Genomic DNA, 21090 nt, shown 5'->3' on the forward strand with positions numbered 1-21090 from the left:
AACAGGTGTATGTTTTCTCCTTAAATTAACAGAGATGGTGGCATTTTCCCTCCAGTTACACGTTGTGAAGCATGATTTTGTGCAAAACTATCATTTTGGTTTTTTCAGTTTGATTCATCTTGGGTGCAAAATTGTTTAAATACTTCATTAATTGAATTATTTGAACTTGAATTAGAGGAACTTGTTGAAATACTTTATTAAAGTGTTTTGGTAGGAGTGGAGGATGGTGGGGAGGAAGGCTGTGGCTGCTGGCGTGGGTGTAGCAGTGTTCCTGGGAAGCAGTGCTGGTTTGCAGCAGGTGAGGATCTAGCCCAGTGTGTTTGAGCTTGGGTATTAAATGACAGCACTAAACTGCCTACATTAATAATTAAAATGTATGTTTAAATAATGCATCAAGGGAAATTGCTTAAGTGGCAAACTTGAGATTTTGGGGTAAGTTCACGTTCAGACTTGGGCTTTAAATGTGGAAAGAATTCAGGTATCCAACATACCAGCATGAAACGGGCATTTCAAAAGCTTTAGCTTTTGTGTTAAAGTGATGAAAAGAGTGTGGTAGGAAAAGAGACTGCCGAACTCCTCAGAGTGTTTGTGAACAAAATAGCACCTTTTGGGGGAGACAAAGGCAACCCTTCAGAGTCTTATCTAACAGTTTATGCCCAGGCTGCTGCAAAAATTGGGCAGCTAAAAGTATGAGAGATCCTTCAGATGATTCCTCCCGAGGGAAGGCTAAGCTACAGACTGAACAGAAAGAAAAGAAAGGCAATGTACCTTGAAAAAAAGGATTATCAGACTAGTGTCCATTTAGGAGTCTGTTGCTGAATGAGGAGAAGAAACTGAAACAGGGTGAAACTTCCCATGATGTTTTGTCTCATACACAGCCCTTCTTGGAGAAAGCACAGGGACTCACGGCATCAGCAGGTGACATGCCCCAGAGCCACGGGGAGGTACGTGGCACCGATGCTCACGCTTGCTGATGGCTTTGAGCTTTTCTTGTGCACTAAAGTCCTTCTGGAGTCGATCAGAGCTCATGAATTGGTAGAAGACATGGGCCTTTCCCCCTGGGAAATGAGTTATATTGGTTAATTTATCCATGTAGGTAGTTATGAACAGGTTGGTTGGGTCTATTTTATCGAGAACTTAATACTGAAGAACTTTCTGATGTTTGCCGCCACATGTGGATATGTGTGCTGGAATGAGGGAAACCAAGCGTCCTCGCACCGGCTCAGAAAAGGGGAAGCGAAGTACAAAAATTGCATAATTTTTGCAGGATCGCACAGAGCGGGGGCAGGGAATTGGGTTTACCAGAGTGGTTGATGCCTTCACCTGGGGCTATTCTTCAGCTGATAGGTCAATGTGGCTTGGACAAAAGGGATGGAGAAAGACCTGGCTCTGTTATCTGAAGATGGAATAAGAACTTTTTGCTTTTTTGTCTGTTTCTTTAAAAAAAAAAAATTGTGTAGCAGTAATGTGCAGTAACCAACCTACTTTGGAGATTGGGATGTCAGCGATCTTTAGGTTTTGCAAAAAAACTTCCCTGAGACAAAGATGTAGGTTTTTTGTTTTTGTTTTTTTTAAATCAACTTGTGAAAATTTGCTCAGCCTGAACTGAACTCCCAAGTACTGATGTGACATAGTTGTGGCCTGGGAAAGCACTTGCCCATCCGAGCTTTCCTCTTCCACCCTCGGGCTTCCTCCTGCTCAGCCCGTGTAAGACGTGGAAACTCCCGCCACCGACCTGCTGCTGCAGCAACAATTGCGCGCTGCTTGCGCTGGGAACGGCCCTTGGAAGTATGACTTCGTACTTCAAAATGCAGCTTGTGCAGGGCAGCACACCGGGATAAGGAGCCAGTGAGAGCTTCATCCCCCTTGCCATCACTCCAGTGCAATGGGGTGTACTTGTCCCTGCCAATCCGTCCCACATCAGCGGTACCAAAAAGTCATCGTCCCCATGCCGGGCTTCTCGGAAAAGGGGAAAGGCCTGTTCCTGCGTGGGAAAATGTTTCAGCAAGAAGGCTAGAGGCCAGGAGAAGTGACTGGCCACTTAATTGCTGTCTGTGCTCCAGTGAAGAGGAACTATCCTGCTTCCAAGCAGAAAATCCTTCGCCATCGCTGTCCGGGGTGAGTGACGGCTCATCAAAGGCTCGCCTGCGCTCTCAGACAAGCAGCCAAATAGCTGCATATCTTTCTTTTTCAGCACTATGTGCGCGCTTTGAGGCTGGGGGAGGCAGAGCCCTTATTTTGAGCGTGGCTTCTGGGCAGAACGCTGATACCGCGGTGCCATCGTCCCGGGGAAAGGATGCCACCAGCAGGGGTGTGATGAAAACAGCCGCGCTCCTGATTCAAAGTCCTGGGAGGATAAACAGCACCGTGGGAGGCCAGCGCCGCTACCTTTCCGGACCTTGTAGAGCAGCAAGGATTATATCGTCCTAAAGCAAATGGGCCATTTTGGATCTCATTAATGAGATCTGAAAATCCCAGACGTGAAGGAGCTGTGCTTTACATGCAAATTTAATCTACTCTAACGAAAGGTGGCCCTGAACTGAAAACAACAGGTCCAAGTGCTCCTAGAACGTGTTCAGGATTGGTTTCAAGATCAAACTGTGTGGCACTGGCCATTTCATGCTCGGTGTTTTTTACAGCCGGCAGGGCTGGGGGAGAGGCAGTCGTGGCCCTGCCGTCAGGCCGGGGCGCGGGATGGAGCTGCGCTTCCGGGGGCTGTTCCCCCTCGAGCAGGCTCTGCCTTTGCTTTTCCTGAGTCGGCCAGAGAAGCAGCAGCGCTGGGCTTTCCGGAGTCTCCCCTTGCGTCTCTGGCCCAGCAGGTCTCCTCTGAGGGAGAGGAGGTGGTGGGATGTGGCCCGGCGCTGGGGATGGCTTGTCCCACCAGGAGCCTGGTTCTGCTCTGGGATGGGCAAGCCTGAGGGCGATGTCCTTCCCATCGGCACGCTTGTGGGGGAGGCAAACCAGACCCCGAGTCCTCCTCCGTGTGCGTTGCCGATGGGGACGTGGGCAGCGCGGCTGGGAGGCGGTGGCGCATCCTGGCTAATTGCTGCATTGTTTGGTTTGCGCGGCAGTAGAGTTTGGTCGTGTTGACGTCTGTCTGGTTCAACTCCAAACATAAAAATCTCCCGGGCTGAATAGAGGGGATTCCTTGGTGCAAAAGGAAGGCTTTCTCTTCACACATGAGGGGTTTGCTCCATTATGCTTTGACGTCCTGCAAAGAAGCTTGCCTCGGCATCAATGGCATCTAACACGGTGACACATGTAGGGCCTGAGGTCTCCGGCAGCAGGTTTAAATAGGACCATTGAATCTGTCCGCCCGCGTGCATGTGACTCTCGGTGGCAGGAGCCAGCGATCAATTGAGCTGTCAATGCATGCAGATGGACCAAATTTTGGACTTTCTGCCCTTTGCGAAACGATTGGTCTCAGTGAGTTGGGGAGATGGAGGTTTCTCAGGGGCACTGCCTTCTTCTGGCAAACAAAAGCATTTGCCGACTGTCTGTCTGGCACAAAGAGCAGCGTATAATGGAGGGTTTCCAGGGTCGCTTTCCTGAGCAAGTCGTGTCACAGATTTTGCAAACACGCTCACTGGATGAATGATGTTTTCTAGCCTCTTCCTCTCACTAATTATTTGGGGTCTGAACGTGTTTCCACCGAGCACATGCAAGCCTCCCATGAAATCTGCAGGTGCTGGGTCTGATTCAAGGTTTGGAACAATATTCGGTTGCTCAGTGAATGATCAGACTTGTACAGGGCACCGGACCTGTCCAGTATGTGTAACTACTCGACTGTAACCTGTGGCTTTTGCAAACCTGTTGAAAAGAAATCATTTAAACTGCAAATTGTTTCACTCCATAGCTCAGCCTGCACAAAGAAAAAGTCTTAATTTAGGGTTATTATTAGATTCCAGGGCTTTGGAGATGTTGTATCTAATGGAGAGAAAAGCAGGCAGTGTTTAACCAACAGAGGAAAGAGTGTTTAACTATAAGCATGTCTCTCTAATTTCTGCTTGCAGTCCTAATCGCAAGAGGGTCTGAGCATCAAAAGCAATTTTGCTGATGCTGGCACAACGCAGATTTCATCTCCTTTTCTGAGGGACAGGAAAAGGCTCTGATTTTTCAAGGCTGGTTCTCCCCCATGCGTTGCCACTGGCCCAGACTTCTCCAGCTGGTAGATGTCCGTAGGGGCTGCGTCCCAGTGCCAAAGCGCCCTTCCCTCCTGCCCGTGCCAGCTGCTGAGCTCTTGCACAGCCCTGCAATAGCTTTTTTGTACTGCAAGTATCTGAGGAGGCCAGGCTGGTCTAAAGACACCTTTTCCAGGTGGGAAAAACTAGTTTGTTTATGACTATGTGATGGTGCTTACTCTCCTTCTGTACGTGTCAGTTTGTCCATCTGTGAGATGCCCGTCAGCTCTTTCTGGAGCATGTAGATGTGATGTTTGGAAAACCAGGCCCATGCGCTAGACCCGTGAAATGATGCACGCGTAGGGGTTTGCTCTAAGAGAGGATGGTTATGACCCTGATTTATTAAGGTCATTAGGTGCCTACTGATTTTGGCTGCTCTTTGTGGCCCCAGGACCTCACTTTTCATCCTGTAACAGCTGGACAGAGGCTCCTGAAGGATTGTGGGGGGGTTGTGTCAAGCAGCTCTTTGCAGCGAGGGTGGTGGAGCCGCCTTGCCAAGCCCTACCAGTTCCCAGACTTTGTGACTCTCTCTCGGAAGGAGATGAAAAAGAAGAGAGCATATGGCGGTTTCGAACCATGCTGAGTCAGCGAGATAACATGCCATCTTTCTACCTGAGTAGGAGCACTTTTTTTTTCTTTTTTTTCAAAATCTGCCTTTGCAGAACCCCTCCAGCAAAGGCGCGCAGTGTGGAGGGTGTTCATCCAAGCAAGAACTGGCTCTGTGGGACCTGCCTCTCCCTCCGGGCAGCGGGGAGTGCCTTGCATCTTGCAGGAAGGTGGTGGGGTAAGGCCGGGAGGGTGATGCATGGGGTTGTTGGGACCACTATGGTCCCTTGCCTTCTCGGACCATGGGGACAGGGCACCAGGGAGCTTCAGAGAGGAGAGCGATATACTTCCTCCACGTCCAACGGCTGCAACCCCTGCGGCGAAGGGGTTGTCCCTTCGGCTGGTCCCTGCCCTGCAGGAGGTGGCCTCGGCCGACACTGCTCCTGCGGGCTCACCCCGTCGGCTGGCAGCTCCGTGCGCGGGTGCTGCTGGGATCGAGCTGGGATGCACAAGGCTGGTGAGGACCCACTGGGGAAGCACCATGCCGCCCGGGGTGCTGAGCAGCTCCGCGCTCCCGGGGCGGCCCTGCCTGTGCCGCAGATCCCCCTGGAAGAGCTGCCTGCGTGGGGATTCACGCCGACGATTAAGGAGATGCTGCAGCACGACCCTGCCCGGAGCTGGATTAACTTCAAAACCAAAAAGGGGGGGGGGGGGCAAAAATAGCTTCTCTAGCCATGTAAGGAGAATTTCTGGCTCTGGTGAATCAGGATTAGTGCTCCACAAAGGGAGGGTAGGAGCATTATAGTGAAACGTAGACTCTCCATAGGAGGCACCCATACATCCCGGCGGTGCGGAGAGGGGAGGGGTGGGGGGGACGGCATCTGTGGCCCGGCCAAGTTTGCCGAGGGAGCCAGATCGCCCTCGCGGCAGCCCCGACGCAGGTGTCAAAACGTGCACCGAGTAGAGCGTGCGGCAAGCGTGGCGTGGGCGCGTGAAGGTAATACCCCTTTCGGCTGCTGGCTAGGGGAGGCCGGGCCGCGGGGCCCTGCGCCCGCCGGCGCCGCTGCGGCCGGCGAGGCTGAGCGAGCCCGGGCGCCGGGCGAGTCCTGCGCCCCGCTCGCTCTCTGCATGAACCTCTTCCCTCCCTCTTTGTGCCTTGCCGTGGCTGTTTGCAGAATGTTTTGCCTGTCGGCGCTTTATTTCTTTTAAGCTATAGAAACTCGAGTGCAGGTGAAAGGGTTGCAAAGAGACGAAGTGCAGGAGGTGGGAAGAGAAAACGGGGGGTTTCTGTGCATGGGGGTACGCACAAGTCGTGTCGACTGGGAGCGGGAGTTAACCAATGCTTTAACCACGCACGGTCAAGTGTGAAACCAGAAATAGGCTTAATGCTGCGTAGGGGCTCGCGCCGTTTTCTTACTGCCCGAGCGCAATATTTACGTGGAGCGTGACGTAGCCCGGTCTCGCGGCCGCGATGCTCGCGGGGACTCTCCTGCCCTGTCCACGCGGGCTGGAGACGTGAAGCAGGGGGAGAACTAACCGTGCCTCTGTGTTTGCCCTGCTCCCGGGCTCGGCTTCATACCGAAAAGAGCGCAGATCGCTTAAAGAGCGAATGGGCGACGGCTCGAACACTATTGTGCCTTTTCCAGTGCTTTTACAGGTTAAATTTCCGTCGTCTCCCAGGCTGGGGAATGGCTCGGGGTCCGTAATAGGTCAGGCGGTCATCAACAGGCTAAACGGCGTTTCCCTAACGAGCCGAGCGGCTCGCCGAGCTGCGCGCGGGGAGAGGGGCAGCTCGGGGCCGGCAGCGCCTTGCTCCGGCCACGCAGGGCTTAACGAAGCTCTCGGCTCTCCTTTTGGAGCGGGACGGGAGCGGAGGGGTCTCGCGGGGGTCGGGGCTTTGGGGGTGACGGCCCGGGTGCCGCTGGGCTCCGCGCGCCCCACGCTCCTTCCGAGGGCCCTGGGAGAAAACGGGAAGCAGTGGCGGGGCGCTTGGGAATTAGTTAATCGGGCTTAACTCGCTTCATCTTACGGTGCAGAAGTGGCACGCACAAGCACATATGTAATTATCTATATAATTATATATGTATATGTATATAAAGTCTGAAGGCTCTTTGTGAATAGGGATCTCGGAGGGTAAATACAGGACTGAAACCCAAGAATCTTAATTTTGCCTCAAATTTTGGCTATACTGTTTCTATAGAGACGAAAAGGAAGCTTTGGCTCCCCCACTCAGCTATTAAAGTTTAGTGCATTGAAAACTGTCTTCATGCTGTGATACCCTTTCAAGGAGTAGAATAGGGTCTGAGCTAATCCATGAAAGTTGTCATGCTATGAACTAGTAGTCAAGCTTTTTCCTTTCAATTGAGTCTAAAACTATACTGTACTTCACACTTGATTGGCCCTTCAGATGGCAGGACTCAATATCCCTGCTGGAAATAAGCTCGTCTTCACACAGCGATGTTGAACGTGGAAAGATCTCGTTTCTGCGGCATAATTACTAGTGCTGCAATACGAAAGTCGTCAGGAAGAGTTTTTTTTTTTAATTATTATTATTATTATTAGTGTCCAGTTAATACAAATCAAACTTTGTGCTTTCTGCAAGCACATCTGGCGAGGTTTCGGGGCACGCCGCCCGCTGAGGATGCGGGGACCTGAGCAAAGACTCCTGCTAACTTGGGAGCCTTTTCCTCAATGCCGCACGCCCAAACGCGGCAAGGCCAAGTTATCATCCGAACACAAGCCTCAGCCTTGCCCCGTTGAGTGTACTGTAGCAAAGGTAATGAACGGGTCTTTTTTTTTTTTTTTTTTTTAATCCACCTAGGCTATCAAGATCACTCTATAAAGCAGAAGTCTGGACTGAAGCAGTTTTTCTAATAGAAATCAGAGCTTCCTTTGACCTCGGCTGCCGGTCCGCTGTGCGTTCACACGTGATAAATCGATAACGGGTGACGGTGGAGTGCCACAATAGGTGGGGTAGCCGCAGGACTCGCAGCTGAGACTTCACCAGTGAGAAGTTACTGTATTTTTATGATTAAATTTTTAAGTGGGGAAATGCCTTGAACTGTGTAGACCAAAAGGGGGCACCAAGGTATTAAAAAAAAAAAAAAAAAAAAAAGTGATGCTGTTTTTGGTAGTTTACCTATATAAAATGAAACGGTTTCTACTGTAGTCTTTTTATGCCTTGCATAGTTACTAAATAAATTAAAAAAAAAAAATCTTCGAAGTTGATGCAGATTTCCAGTATTTGCACCTTGCCAACATAACACTTTGGTTCAATAAGGCTATTGCTTTCTGGGTTTCTTTTTGGTCTTTTTTGCTAACCTTTGTTTGTTAATCTTTTAAGATTTGGTGAGTTTTTTAGATGTACAGTTGGGTTGTACGGGCTTTCTTAATTCGGTGACAATGCTTTAGAGAAAAGCAACATATTAGTTTAATTATATGAATCTTAAAAGCATTATCTGCCTCGTCTGTATTATTCAAGACTTGCCTCTGCCACCACTTTCAAATGCAAGTGCGTTGTTTCCCTTTGGCTTGATTTAACCGTTTCCTCGGTGTAACGGGATTGTTTCCCTCGCTGGATGTGTTATGAAGCCGGGCGCACGGGCTACCCCCCTCTCCCCGGCTGGGAAGGCAGCGTTTATTGCAATTAGGCTAATTTATAGTTTGCACAGCCCAGCGCTGTGGTTAGGATAAGGCACAGACGGTCAAAGAAATTCTGCCCTGCGAATAATGTGCCATCAAAGTATTTATTCTCGCGCTGCCGTAAGAAGAGAACGAAAGAGCAGAACAAACCTATATTTCATTCGTTTGCAGTCCCCGTGCTCTAGAGAGACTTGGCTGAAAGCGCTGGGGTGAATTAACGTGCCGCAGGAAGCGCGCAGGGCAGTCGTGTGCTCAGTTGCTCTTGGGTTTCTCCCGCTCTCGACCAGGCAAGATTTTATGGCGCGCACTGTATGTTTATAATCTCAAATTTTTACAAGCGCCTAACACATTAAACACCAGTCGGATGATTATAGCTATTCTGCAATCGCTGATTTTTATTTGTGCCTTTGTAGCTATGCTAGTACAGAATCCTTTCATAAAATTGTCGGATTCGATTATTTTTCACACCAATTGGAGCAAGTTTGTTTTCCTTATTTTATGATACCACTTTTATTGGATTTTAAATTAGAATTTTAAAATGAAAGATGTGTGTTTCAAGCACTGGATATAATGTTTTATAGTTTAATTTGTACTGAGACCTAAGCCTTGTTTTTAGTTTTGTTGTGAAATCCTTATTTATTGGATCATATATTATGTAATGCTAGGCGACTGACTAAGTAAGGTTACATTAATAATTTTGATGCATGTAGCTAATTAGTTTGTCTTTTCCACACAACTCAATTTTAAAAACAAATTCTTTGTGTCTATTTTAGATTTCAGCAGTCATGTTAAATACACGAGTTATCTAAATAGAACTATTCATGCAAAGTTGAGAAATTTATTTTTTAAATATAGCTGATTTTATATTTAAGAGTGACTGCCACTTCGAAATCTTGTGATTTGCTTGCAAAAGAATACAGTTGTCTTATGTGCCCACCATTTATTAACAACATTTTCCAATACTGTAGTGCACTAACCTATTTTGTTTCACGATTTAAAAAATGGCATTTTGATCCCCTCAGCTGCCTCGCAAGAAATGAAAAGTGGCTGCTGTTTTGGTTGCTAGTGCTTTACGAGAAAGTGCGGAAAGAGGAGGAGAGACTTGAAATACCATAAACTATGCTGAGTAATTTCGTTGAAAAAGTGATATGGTCAATACTTAATTTTCCTCTTCCAGTTTCGTTCCGGTTTTAACTTATTCCATATTTTGAGTCTGTTATTAGTATATTTTTCTAATTTAGCTTTTCCACCTAACTTGTTCAAAATAGTTTATGGTATTTAAACAGTTCCCTCTGTTTCGGCAGTTTACTCTGAAAAAAATGATCACTAAAAAGTGTTAGATTTAAGCTATTCTTTGATGCATTTTTTTTTTTTAATCCTTATACTGGATTCACTAAAATATTGTGCTTTCTGCTGCTCTGTTCTGCTAATTGTAAATCTCTGCTGTACAGATCCTATCGGGATTTAAAGGACTGTCATAGTTTATTAAACCAATTAAAAAAAAAAAGTAAAAGTAAAGAAACTCTCAAAACCCATTCAAATGTGAACATGAACCACTTTAATCACTATCCTGCTGAAAGCTGGTTTATTAACTCCATTTCTGTGACGAACAGCATTTTGTCCTTAGTATGTTTTGCAATTTGCAAATATGATTTTTTTCCAGGGGAATAGAGAGAGAAAGAGAGGGGAAAAAAAAGACAAACGTTCTCAGTTTTGCCTGTGTATCATGCCTTAAATTGAAAATAAGATTTTTCCTCCTTCATTTCACAGCCCAAGAGGTAAACGTCACCTCTTTCACTCTCGCGCAACTCAGACTAATCGAAAGTGCGTATGTATAAAATGTGCAGGCAGAATCTGCAATCAGATTTTCTCCCTTGATTTACATTTATAACCTATGTAACGTGAAAGCGTTTGACAATTGGCTGCTGCAAGTGTCCCCAGACGTTATTTTTTCTTCTCCCACGCGTGGGTGCTCTGTAAGCCCGGAGAGGACCTGTGCCAGCGCTTTGGCTTCTGCGCTTCGGAGTGAGATGGAGCCAGAATTTCCATCTGCCTGTAGCAATGAGGAGGGGAAAAAATGTGTCTTCATCCTACTTTACTGGCATTGCAAATTCCCTGAATTCAGCTTCAATGCAGCTGGATATCAGCAGATGAATTTACTGCTGATTTCCAGCCTGCTCCGCACGAATGAGAGCGGTTTTGGTTTTGTTAAAAAGCAAACCAGCGAGCAAAAAGCCAAGCTGCATGCAAACAATTTCAAACTCCCTTTTTGGTTAAATACCGAAAGCGGGAGTTCTCTGCGCCCGTGGCTGTGGGCTGGGAGGCTGTGAACCTTTTAAGATCTGGGAAGCACATCGTTAGAGCAGCAATCCAGCTGTATTTTAATTTTCAGGATGCAGCGTAGCACTTACTTGCTGTGTCTCTGTCTCCCTAATGTTAGCACAGAAAAGAAACTTAATCTCCCCAATGGCCCTGCTTCTGTTCTTCAGCTCATAAAAGCCAAAAAAAGCCAAGCCAGAGACTCCTAAATGTTGGCAGATCCTGTAAATTATGCTGTAGCACCGACAGGATACACCTTTGGCGGAAAAGATTTTTGTCCGGGGTCTGAATTTTATTTGCTTTTGGAGTTTAAGTGACACGCTCGATACCAATTCAACATATCTGTACATACAGTATTTGATTTATAACAAATTGTTTTACTAGACACAGCAACTGGAGATAATCATGATGGGATACAAATTTTTAAATGAATTCCAGGGAGTGGGATGCCTCGTTACCTACGCGTTGAGGAAATCTTCTACGTTTCTGGCCGCAGAAGCAGAGCGCCGCAATTTGATCAACACATTTAGAAATAAAATACTGATGTCTCGTTCCAAAGTGGGAAAATTAAATGCACAGCAGAGGAACGGTTTTAATATTGCCACCTATAATCAGAGGCTCAAATGTAGGCAGATGTCGTTGTACTGTTTTGCTGAACACTGATTAAGCTAATATTGAGGTAGAATAAGTGAAGAAAGGGGTACTAGAGAGGTAGTTGGGACAAGAGCCTGAAGTATGAGTTGGATTCAGTGGTTTTATAAAAATGAACAAAGGAAAAAAAAAAAAACCCATTCCATTCTGCTTCTTGCTTTGACACTGTCTAAATTAAATGCAGAGTTGCATTGGCTTTGCACGTTGTTTTTTGCTCGTTTGACATTTAATACTGTTGTATCGGGACCGCTCATCTCAGCTGCGATACTGCAGGAAAATGCCCAATTTAGACCAAATGTGCGAGGAACTTCATGAAGCCAATATCTGTGCGAATGGCTAAGAGGGGAGCAGGGAAAGAGCGCGGCCGGTTTATGTGGGCTGTAAAGCGCAGATTGCCCCGAGGACGCGGCGCGGGAGAGCTTGCGCGGCGTTTGGACCGGAGCTGGTCTCTGCCGCTGCTTTCTGCACGCTGTAAATGCTCTTCTCCCAGTAATTGGTACTTCGTAACGCAGACTGATAAAAATGTGCTTTCTCCATAAAACTCTCATTAATCTGGTGTATAAAATATATGTTAAAAGTTGATTGTAAGCAACGTGGTTCTCCGGGCTTTTTACTATCACTGCTGCTGAAATGCTGGCACATTCAATAAATGTCATGTTATTGTATGTCTGAAGTTCAAAAAAAAGGGGGGGGGAAGTTTAGTTGCAAACTGTAATTAAATCCAGCGGGAAGTATTTCCTGAATGGCAGAGACCTTTCACACTGTTACCTAATTCTTTACAGGTGATTTTTTTTTCTCCCCTCTTTTTGGCACTAAGAAGCGGTAGTCATAGCAAAAGCGGTTAGATTTCATAGCGAGAAAATGCTCTCTGCCATCTCATAGCGAAATTGGTCAAAGCGCTGGCTAGTCCTCAGAGTGAGAAAAAGTGATTTTAGATGTTCTTTAATTTTTCTCCCCCCAAAATAAAATGCAATTGAGGGACCTAGAAGATAACGATTTTCATCCCCCTCCCCAAAATCCTCTTTTGGTTTGAAAGTACCGAACCCGCCACTGGATTTCCCGGCGCGGCGATGGGGAGGGCAGAGGTTGCGTGGAGCCGGGCTGCAGCTCCAGCCCGCTCCCCTCGCCGGCGCGGGGCTCCCGCGGCCGAGCCGCCGGTCGTGTAAACCCCGACGCCCTGACGGCAGGCAACACCCCGCGCGCAAGACGGCCTTTCTCTCCCGCGCAAGAGTCCGCCTCTGCCCTCCAAAAACGCTGTGCTGGGAAAAGGGCTTTCCCAGGCGAAATAACTTACTTACATTGGGAGGAGCCTTTTGTGGCCGGGCTGTTGTATTGTTCATTTAAGAAGTGGTCCTTTCCCCCCACCCCCCCTTGCCCCGCTCCCCTAAAGCAATGCAAAGAAATACAGATGACACGGCACTGACTCGGGCTGTTACGTGCAGGACTGATTTCATATATGTGATCAGTACCTCTGCGCTCCTACCTCCAGTTTAAATCTGCTCCGGTTTCCTGCAGAGCTTTACGGGGAGATCCCTGCCCCCTGTTTTGATAATACCTCCTGAAAAGGAAGCACCTCGGCGAGTCAGTTAAAACCATATTTCTTCCAGCCAGATAAAGGTATAAACGCTCCCCAAATGCCCTCACCAGCAGAAATGTCAGCTAGTATTATACAGATATTTTGATGGCAATGAAACATCGTTTTGGACTGACAAAGATGGAAATTTAAAGTAATGACTTGGTGCAGCGGTGTTCAGGAGCTTGGATAAAAATGCAGCAAAATTTCTTCGCTGTTGATAGAGAGGGGTACTTTCATTCTGAAATCTCTAAATGAAAAAGCAGTTGTGCTCAGGTTAATGACTTCCCCGGCTTTTGGCAGCGCCCCTCGTGCCCATGAGCGTCAGGGTTACGCTGCCAGGCCCGCGGACCGGTGCTCCGCCCGAATCCCACGGCCCGTGATCCGTTTAGCCACGCAAAGCACCTTGCACGGCGTTTACCATGAGGGCCTCGTCTTGGCAAGCCTCGAACCCCCGATGTTCTTTTGTTTTGTTTCATTTATTTTATTTTTTTTGTCGTCCCGTGCCCCTGTTGGGTGATGAGCGTTTTGGCGCGTGAGCACGCGGGCTCCCTGGGGGCGAAGGTGGGGTGGCGGGAGGAGGTCCCGGGCTGCAGAGGCGGTTCAGCACCTTTGCAGGACGGGGACCTCGGTGCACCGGGGCTGCAAAACGCGCACCTCAGGGGTGTTTTGTATTCGCAGGATGGTGGCTGGGAGCACTGCTGGTGGCTTGGAACAGCAACGCGTTTGCTGCTTGTGCCCTTTTGCTTTTTACCCAGGCTTTTTCCGAAGCCACGGAGGCCGGCTGTGGTCGGAAGGGAGACGGTAGCGGCTGGGGAGGAGGCAGGATCTTGTCATCCTCAGTGCTGGTATGTCGGTGCCTTGCTCACCTGGGATTGGGGCTGCACTGATATCTCAGGGCCAAGGAGGTTCCAACCTGCCAGGGCCCCTGCGAAGTTTTTACTTCGCTCAGTGGCAAAGTTTTAAGGTCTCTGCCATTGCAGCAGCTCCTCGCCGTCCTGGCGAGTCTCCCCAGCAGCAAAGTGCTTTCGCTGCAGTCCTCAGCCTTAAAATACAGCAGCAGAATAGGCAGGGATGCGCGGGAGCCTCTGGTACGTGATGAAGAAAGGTCCCTTGGTGTCTCATGAGCATGGCCCATGGCGGCATGGCTTGTGTGTGTCACCTGCTGGTCCTCCAGCTATCGCCTGCCGTCACAGAGAGGTGCAGGTGCTGGAGGAAGCGGGCGTGGATGGAGCGGAAGGGTTTCTGCAGTACCTGGGTCAGGTTGGAGATGCTGAGGGAGACACGCGGGTCATGCGGTTAGTGCCGGCTCCCTTTCCCACACCTCTTGGGGTGTGGGTTTGGGGTCAGCATCTCTTCAAGGTGCCAGACCCTCTGCTGGTCCACGCTTTTCTTCAGCTTGTTTCCTTTCCCCCTGGCACTGCAGCAGCGTCTCAAAAGCCTTTCTAATCTTCACATCAAAAAGGTTGCCCCTCGGAAATCTACCCCTCTGGCCTTTCCTTCTTGGCTTCTCACAGACTCTCAGCTTTTAAGTGTTGCAGGGTCATCTCTCGCTCTTCTTTCTCCCTTCTTTTGGGCATTTTACTCCCTCTGCTGCGATGCAGACGTATGCAGTCCGACCAGGACTGCAGCTGGCCAAGCTGAAACCCATTCAGATGGGGTTCAGATGTGCAGGCACCTCTCCCTGTCTCAATTGCCCCAAAGGAGACTTGGGAGAGAAACAGCCTCTTTGAAGTCAACAGTTCCTGGGTAAACCAAGTCCTGCTTATTTTTCATAATAAATGATACCAAAATCTCCTCTTGCCTCAACTCGGCATTGCTGTTCACTCCACCGCTGCGCATCTGGATGCTGCAGAAATAGAGCACCACAAATCATTTCTGGTGCTCCCAGACATTCACGGGCAGGTGGATGCTGAAGTTCTTCACTCCCCACATTAAAACCGGGAACATGTTAAACAAAGGAAAACTGCAAGTGGTGACCAGCTTAAAACTCAAAGTAGTATGAAAATAATCAGCTGTCTTGCTGCCAGTCTGGTGGTGGTTGTAGTTCATTGGGTAAGTAGGTTTGCCCTTTGGGATGCTGCCAAGTCTGAGAACTTTGCAAGATCTTAGAAGGAATGGACCATTATGTACCTCGCAAGGAAACCGCTTTATATTGACCAGTGCCCGAGCGAAGGGCAGCTCATTTATACTGACCATGGCACAGGTGTGTGCAAGGGAGGTCCCATGTGGGACTGTTGCATGGTGGGACAGGGATGGACCCAGCCTCTCTCATGTCAAAGCTGTGGGACAGCTATAGTGGGTGTGTGGGAGTGAAACTCATAGCTTGGAGCATAGCAAGGAGTTATTCTGCATGCGTGTAACCATTCACACCGTCGTGGCCACGTAGCCTTTCCGGAGCACTGCGGATGCATCAGAGGTGTTGTATGCCATTTTGCACTTGGGGAACGGGCGCTACAGGACAGCGTTGCCTGCTCATAGGCTTTGAAGATTGGCTGATAGCAAATGCTGCCAGTGCCATACACACGGAAGTGAATGACCCCCTTCACTGCCATGACACTCCTACAGATGTGGCTTGCCTACCCTTAACTGTGCTTTTGGGTACATGGTACTTCATTCTGGTTGCCCAAAATACAGCAGCTTCCTAGTCGTTTCCTCAGTAGCTCCAAGACGTGGTGACTGTTCTCCAGGGAGCAGCTGATCTCTTTGTTGTAACTGCAGAGTCCAAACCGCCTGACTAATGAATATATGATCAGAAAATACAATAAAGCGGGTCGGATATTTTGCTATCATCTGTTCTTGACACAAAGTGGAAATATCACATGTACACCAAACCTCTCTCATTTACACTTTGCTTATCTGCAAATTCCATAATTTACATACACAAAACAGTGATTTCTCCACATTTATTAACACTGCTTAATAGCAGAATGCTGTAGCGAGACCTCAAATTACTCCAACTTCATTACTTTTACAAGTAGACTACAGCCCACTTACCAGAAGACTCTTTGCTAGGAAGAATTTTTGATAATTAAAACCAAGCTACACTTGTCAAAATAAATTACCCAAGTACATTTTGAGAGGCAGCAGCCTTTCTCTTTACGGTGGTTGTCTGCCTTGCTAATTTGCACCGCGCGGTGGCTTGCAGTGGACCCGCCGGGCGCTGGCGGGCTTAGTGCGATGCCGCATGGAGGTGTGCCCTGGTCGGGAGGTGCTGAGTGAGTTTGTGGGAGCAATTTGAATTCTGTTGTGTTTCCTCATACGTTACCAATATTACATCAGTTGCAGATGTAATAGAACTTCATAGAGGAGTGTAGTTCATTCATCGGTTTCCGGACCTAGGGTCCCCTATGAATTGCCGCAAATCCACCTGGTGTCTCCGACTGCTAGATTTTGCATTTGGATCTTGGAGTTAGCTGGGAGCAGTATAAAGTCACATGGAGCTCCCTATTGACTGCAAGCTGAGGTGACACCAAAGTGCATTTATTCTTATCAATGGCACGGAATAAATTAAGCTCATGAAATTTGCTTCAGATCTACCTATTTCAGAGGGTAATATGTAAACAAATGGTGTGGAGTGCTGAAACGTCCTGCTTTTCTTCACAAAACTCCCCAGTGGAGATGAGACCTTCATGGCTGTAGGGGAGGAGATGCACCCTGGCAAATGCCTTGCCCTATCCTGTCCCATCCCGCTCCAAGAGGTGGAGGAGAAACCGTCAGCGCGTGCTCGGCTCTGGCACAGTATTGCCTTGGGAGGTGGGGGTCGATCCGTAAGGACAGCGTTAAGGCTTTTGGTGAAAGCTCTTTACCTTCAGGGCTACGGGGAGGGTCCCGCATGTGGTGTGCTGCTAGTCTACCTGCCGCGGTGCTGGGACCACCGTGCATGCAAGGACCCGCAGGGAGCAGAGAGCCCGTTTCCACCTGCAGGACTCTCTCTGAACGGTTGGAGAGGCCTCAGTGAGCTACACGCACACCGTCTGCTGTTTCCATGTGCTCCACGATGCTTCGCCGGCTCTGCTCATCACTGCTGCTGTTGTGCGTTTCCAAAGGGGGTGGGAAGGAATTTGACGGTAGATGGATGAGGCCGCGGTAAAGACTTCCTCGGGCGAAACGGCATGGTGAGTTTGTCCCCGCCGCGCACCTCGACTGCGTGCCTCGTTACTGCTTGGGGTTTCTCTCAGCGAGCGGATACGGCAGGCGACGGCTGGTCCCCAGGCGTGGTGCTCGGAGCAGGGGCCGCCCTGGTGTCGAGCAGGAGGCGCGAAGGGCGCAGGGTGGGCTGGAGAGAAGCGCGGGCCGGCGGCATTTCAGCTGCGGAGCACCTCTTTCGGCTGCTGCTGAGCATTTGCACGGGGAGGCCGGTGCACCAGGCACTGTTTAAGCAGCTGCCAAGGAGGACTCGCGCTCTACGGACAAGCGAAAAGCAGCTGGGTGCCGGCAGGAGCGGCGCGGGGCCGCGGTGACGCTGCCCCGAGGGCACCACGCAGTTCCTGCGGTGGAGGCGACCCACTCGCTCGCTCGCTTCCCTTGGCGAGGGACCGTCCCCCTTCCCGGGAACGCGCCATCCTTCTCCGCTGCAGCCTGGCTCCTCAGAGCGGCTTTTGGCCTTGGGTGAGCCAGGCCCGCTGCGTCAGCGCTGATGTTGGTTCCTTGACGCGACGGCGCTGTTAGGAGGCAGATACACACAGAACTCGGTTCTAAACCGCCAGTGTCAGCGTATTAACAGCAATATTTGGGGCGATGTTATAGACAAAATAAAGCTTTCCAGACCAAAGCAAAGCTACCGTTTTGGACTAATGCAAGGGAAGGTGTATTAACACCTACCGGTGTGAACTAAGCTCTACGTGGCTTTTTCTGGGAGCAGGCTCCAAGCAGAGAGCATGATACCCCAAAGAACCAGGCAGGCAGGCAAGAGGGGGCGAATCGGAGATTTCCTCCGGCACACACGACTGCAGACTGGTGGTGCAGGTGGAAGAGGCTAAAAATTGCCACCACCATAACAGAGGGGATAAGAAAGGGTATAAGGAGAGCGATTTCTGGCATTTCTTCCTCGTGCATGGAGCTGCCAAAACACGGCTAAGAGCTGCCGTGGGATAACAGCAGGCTCGATAAGCAGAGCTTGGCTTTCTGCTGCGTATTAGGTCCTAGCCCCAAACGCTGTTCCTCATTACCAGGCTCGCAGCAGGTGAAGGTCTGTTTTCCAGCCGCCCTGGAAACTAGCAGTCAGGGTGGATAGCATTTCCGTGAGAAACGCGCGTTGAAGGCAGTGAATCCTCAGCCGTGGGCTTTGGGCGGACTCGGCAAGGGGAAATCGCGGTGAATTCACATCTTGACTCGCTTATGGCAGCTCTCCGGGCCTGACTCTCCTCGCCGGAGCGGTGACGTAAACCCTCGGAGAGAGCGAGCCAAGGAGCCTTTCCGGCCGCCGCCAAGCGGCTCCTCCGAAGGGGATCCGGCGGCCCGCGTGCCACTGCCTTGCTCCGCAGCGGTGCAAACCCAGCCAAATTCCCATTGCCTGACTTTGGTGTTTGGCGCCCAAGGCGACCGGTGTGCTATTAATAAAGAGAAGGAAACAGCAGATTGCAAGTGTCTAGAGAAACCATATTTTGCCAGGCAAAACTGATGGCTTTTTTTTTTTTTTTTTAAACGAGAAGAGCCATGGGAATGGAATGGGCAATGGAGGAGAGGTAATGCAATAGCTTAATTGACAAATTAACTCAAATTGGGGGAGAGATGACGGCTACTCTCTGGATCGGCAACTGGCTCAAGGAATGCAAACAAAAGACAAGGAGAAGCAGGACTGAGTCGGGGGGAAGCTCCGCGGAGCTGCAGACGCGCGATGGCGTCTCTCCTCCGCGCGTACGGACAAGGAGAGAGCAGCGCCCTGACAGCGTTAGGGGATGGCAAGCGAGGGGTGCCCCATCCCCGGCCAGGGAATATTGGAAAAGGGCTGAGGAAGTCTAGAAATCAGCACAAAAAGCACATTCTCAGGAAAATTCAGGCTAAGGCATTAAAGAAAAACAGCCCTTCATGCGTGCGCTCCGCGGGAGGAAGCCGGGAGAGCGGAAACGCTTGCAGAGACCGGAGCTGTTGGAAGAGGTAGACAGGACGTGAAACGGTAACGCGAGGTTCAGTGCAGGTGCAAAGGGGGACCGGGGCAATCCCGAACTACACCCCCTTGGGAGCGAGCCGGCCTGGTGTGCTGGGACCCTGCATCCCTGCCGGGCGGGATTTCACCGAAATGCCAGTAACGCCCATGGACCACCAGATCAAACAGACCTTTTTTTTCTCTCTCTCTCTCTCCCAAACCCTAGTTATCTATTGGAACCAGATGCATTTTTTCCACAGGAATTTCCAAGAGGGGAAGGCCAGGGTACCTCCTTGCAATCCCAGAGGTGACGGTCTCCCTCTGAATTTTTCTTTCTCAGACATATGGAAATGCGCTCTTTCCCGCGTCACGAGGACGGTTTGCCAGGGCTCCCGCCAGCAGTGCTCAGCGGACACTTGCTGTTCAGCTCGGCTGTGACTGCACGCCGCTTTGGAAACTTTGCCCGCCTTGCAGAGCTGCGTTTAACGGGACAGCGCAGACTGGTACGCCGGATTAATTCGGCGTTCTCCTTTGTGCGCTTAAGCAGCATTTATTATTTTTTTTTAATCGCGTCCAACGTGCGAGTTTGTTTTCCCTTTTTTTTTTATAACATTTATTTCATTTAGAGCGGTTTTGAAGCGATAGACACCTTTATAGGTAGCGGCTCCTCACAACCTGTAAGTCCGTTTATCAAAGGCAGGATTTGCTGCTGTTGTTTTTCTATTAGGGAGGAATTACACTAAGCCCGTAGCAGACATTTTGTGTTACCATGGCAGCCCATATTTCCTACAGGGTTGTGACCTCTAATGACTACAGTGGAAAGCTAGGAAAAATGGGGACTCTTTGAAGATTAGTAAATAAATGCATACTTATGCAAACTATCCAAGAGGTGGCTAAACTATAGAGAGGGAATGGCATGATTCTTAATGCTGAGTAAAGGGTTATATGTGAATACCTGGATGTTAAAAAAAAAAAATCACCTTTCATTTCACGGTGCCTTTAAAAGCCTGTTTTGCTTCCATCAAAGTGGTAGACTGAACACGTTTTCTGCGTAGGGCCCGTATTATTTTTCATGTAATGAAACAGAAATACGGAGTTCAGAATTTCAGCGAAGATGTTTCTTACCATCTAAATCATTCTTTTTTTATAGCCTTTTCAAATATTATTGCCATCATGATTGAATTTTCAGTGTTCTTTTAGTTCATCATTGCTAGATAAAATAAGGCAGCAGAATGTACTGAACTTTTAAACAGACATCTCAGTGGGAGCTGTCTTTATTCTTTTAAAATAGCATAGTAAAAAAAAAAGTCTGTTTTTAAAAAGAACAGATTGATTTTTACGTAAGGAATTTAGTAAAAAGGAAAATGTACATCTATCAAATACTACACAGTGCTTGTTTTGGACCATTAAAATACCTACAGAGGTATTTTATAGGATTTGTTTGTGAATTCTAAACGATCCCGTATTGTCGTCTGCAGAGATCTCCTAAACTGCATAGAGCTTCAGTAGACACGCTGGTGCTCCGTGCATCTTAAGTTAACGACCCTTTTCATGTAAGCACAGCTGTTGCAATGTAAAAAAATAAATTAGCAAAATGTGCCTCTTCTCCCTGCGTCTTCAGCTCACTTTTCTGTGGATTTCAGCATTTTTCCCCTTCGGTGAGTAACTTTCTGGACTCCTGCAGCCCAGATACACGGCACAAAACTCTCCCATCGATGCTGCCGGCAGAAAGGGAACAGATCAAGGCCTCGCAAAACAAAACCAACAACATCGGCTGGATCCTGAAATGTTTCCTCCCATGTCAGGAATACCGGGCCGTGCGAGACAGCTTTGCCTGCCTTGTGCTGATCCTTCCCTCTGGGAAGTCAGATGTCCGCTGATTCCGGTCGGAACAACCCAGGGTCTTTGCCCTGTTCTTACGGAGGAGTCCTTGGATGCGGAGCTGGCGTATGGATAATGCCCGGCCGCTCCGGCGTGTGGCGGAGCCTCTCTGCCCTGTGCCGAGTCCTGTATCGCTGCCAGCGAGACAAGGCTAAAGCTGGTTTTACACCTTTAGTAAGTGCTGGAAACTTTGCACTAGGAGGTTTGTA

Source organism: Apteryx mantelli, chromosome 13 (genome assembly GCF_036417845.1).
Source record: "Apteryx mantelli isolate bAptMan1 chromosome 13, bAptMan1.hap1, whole genome shotgun sequence".
Taxonomy (NCBI): Eukaryota; Metazoa; Chordata; class Aves; order Apterygiformes; family Apterygidae; genus Apteryx; species Apteryx mantelli.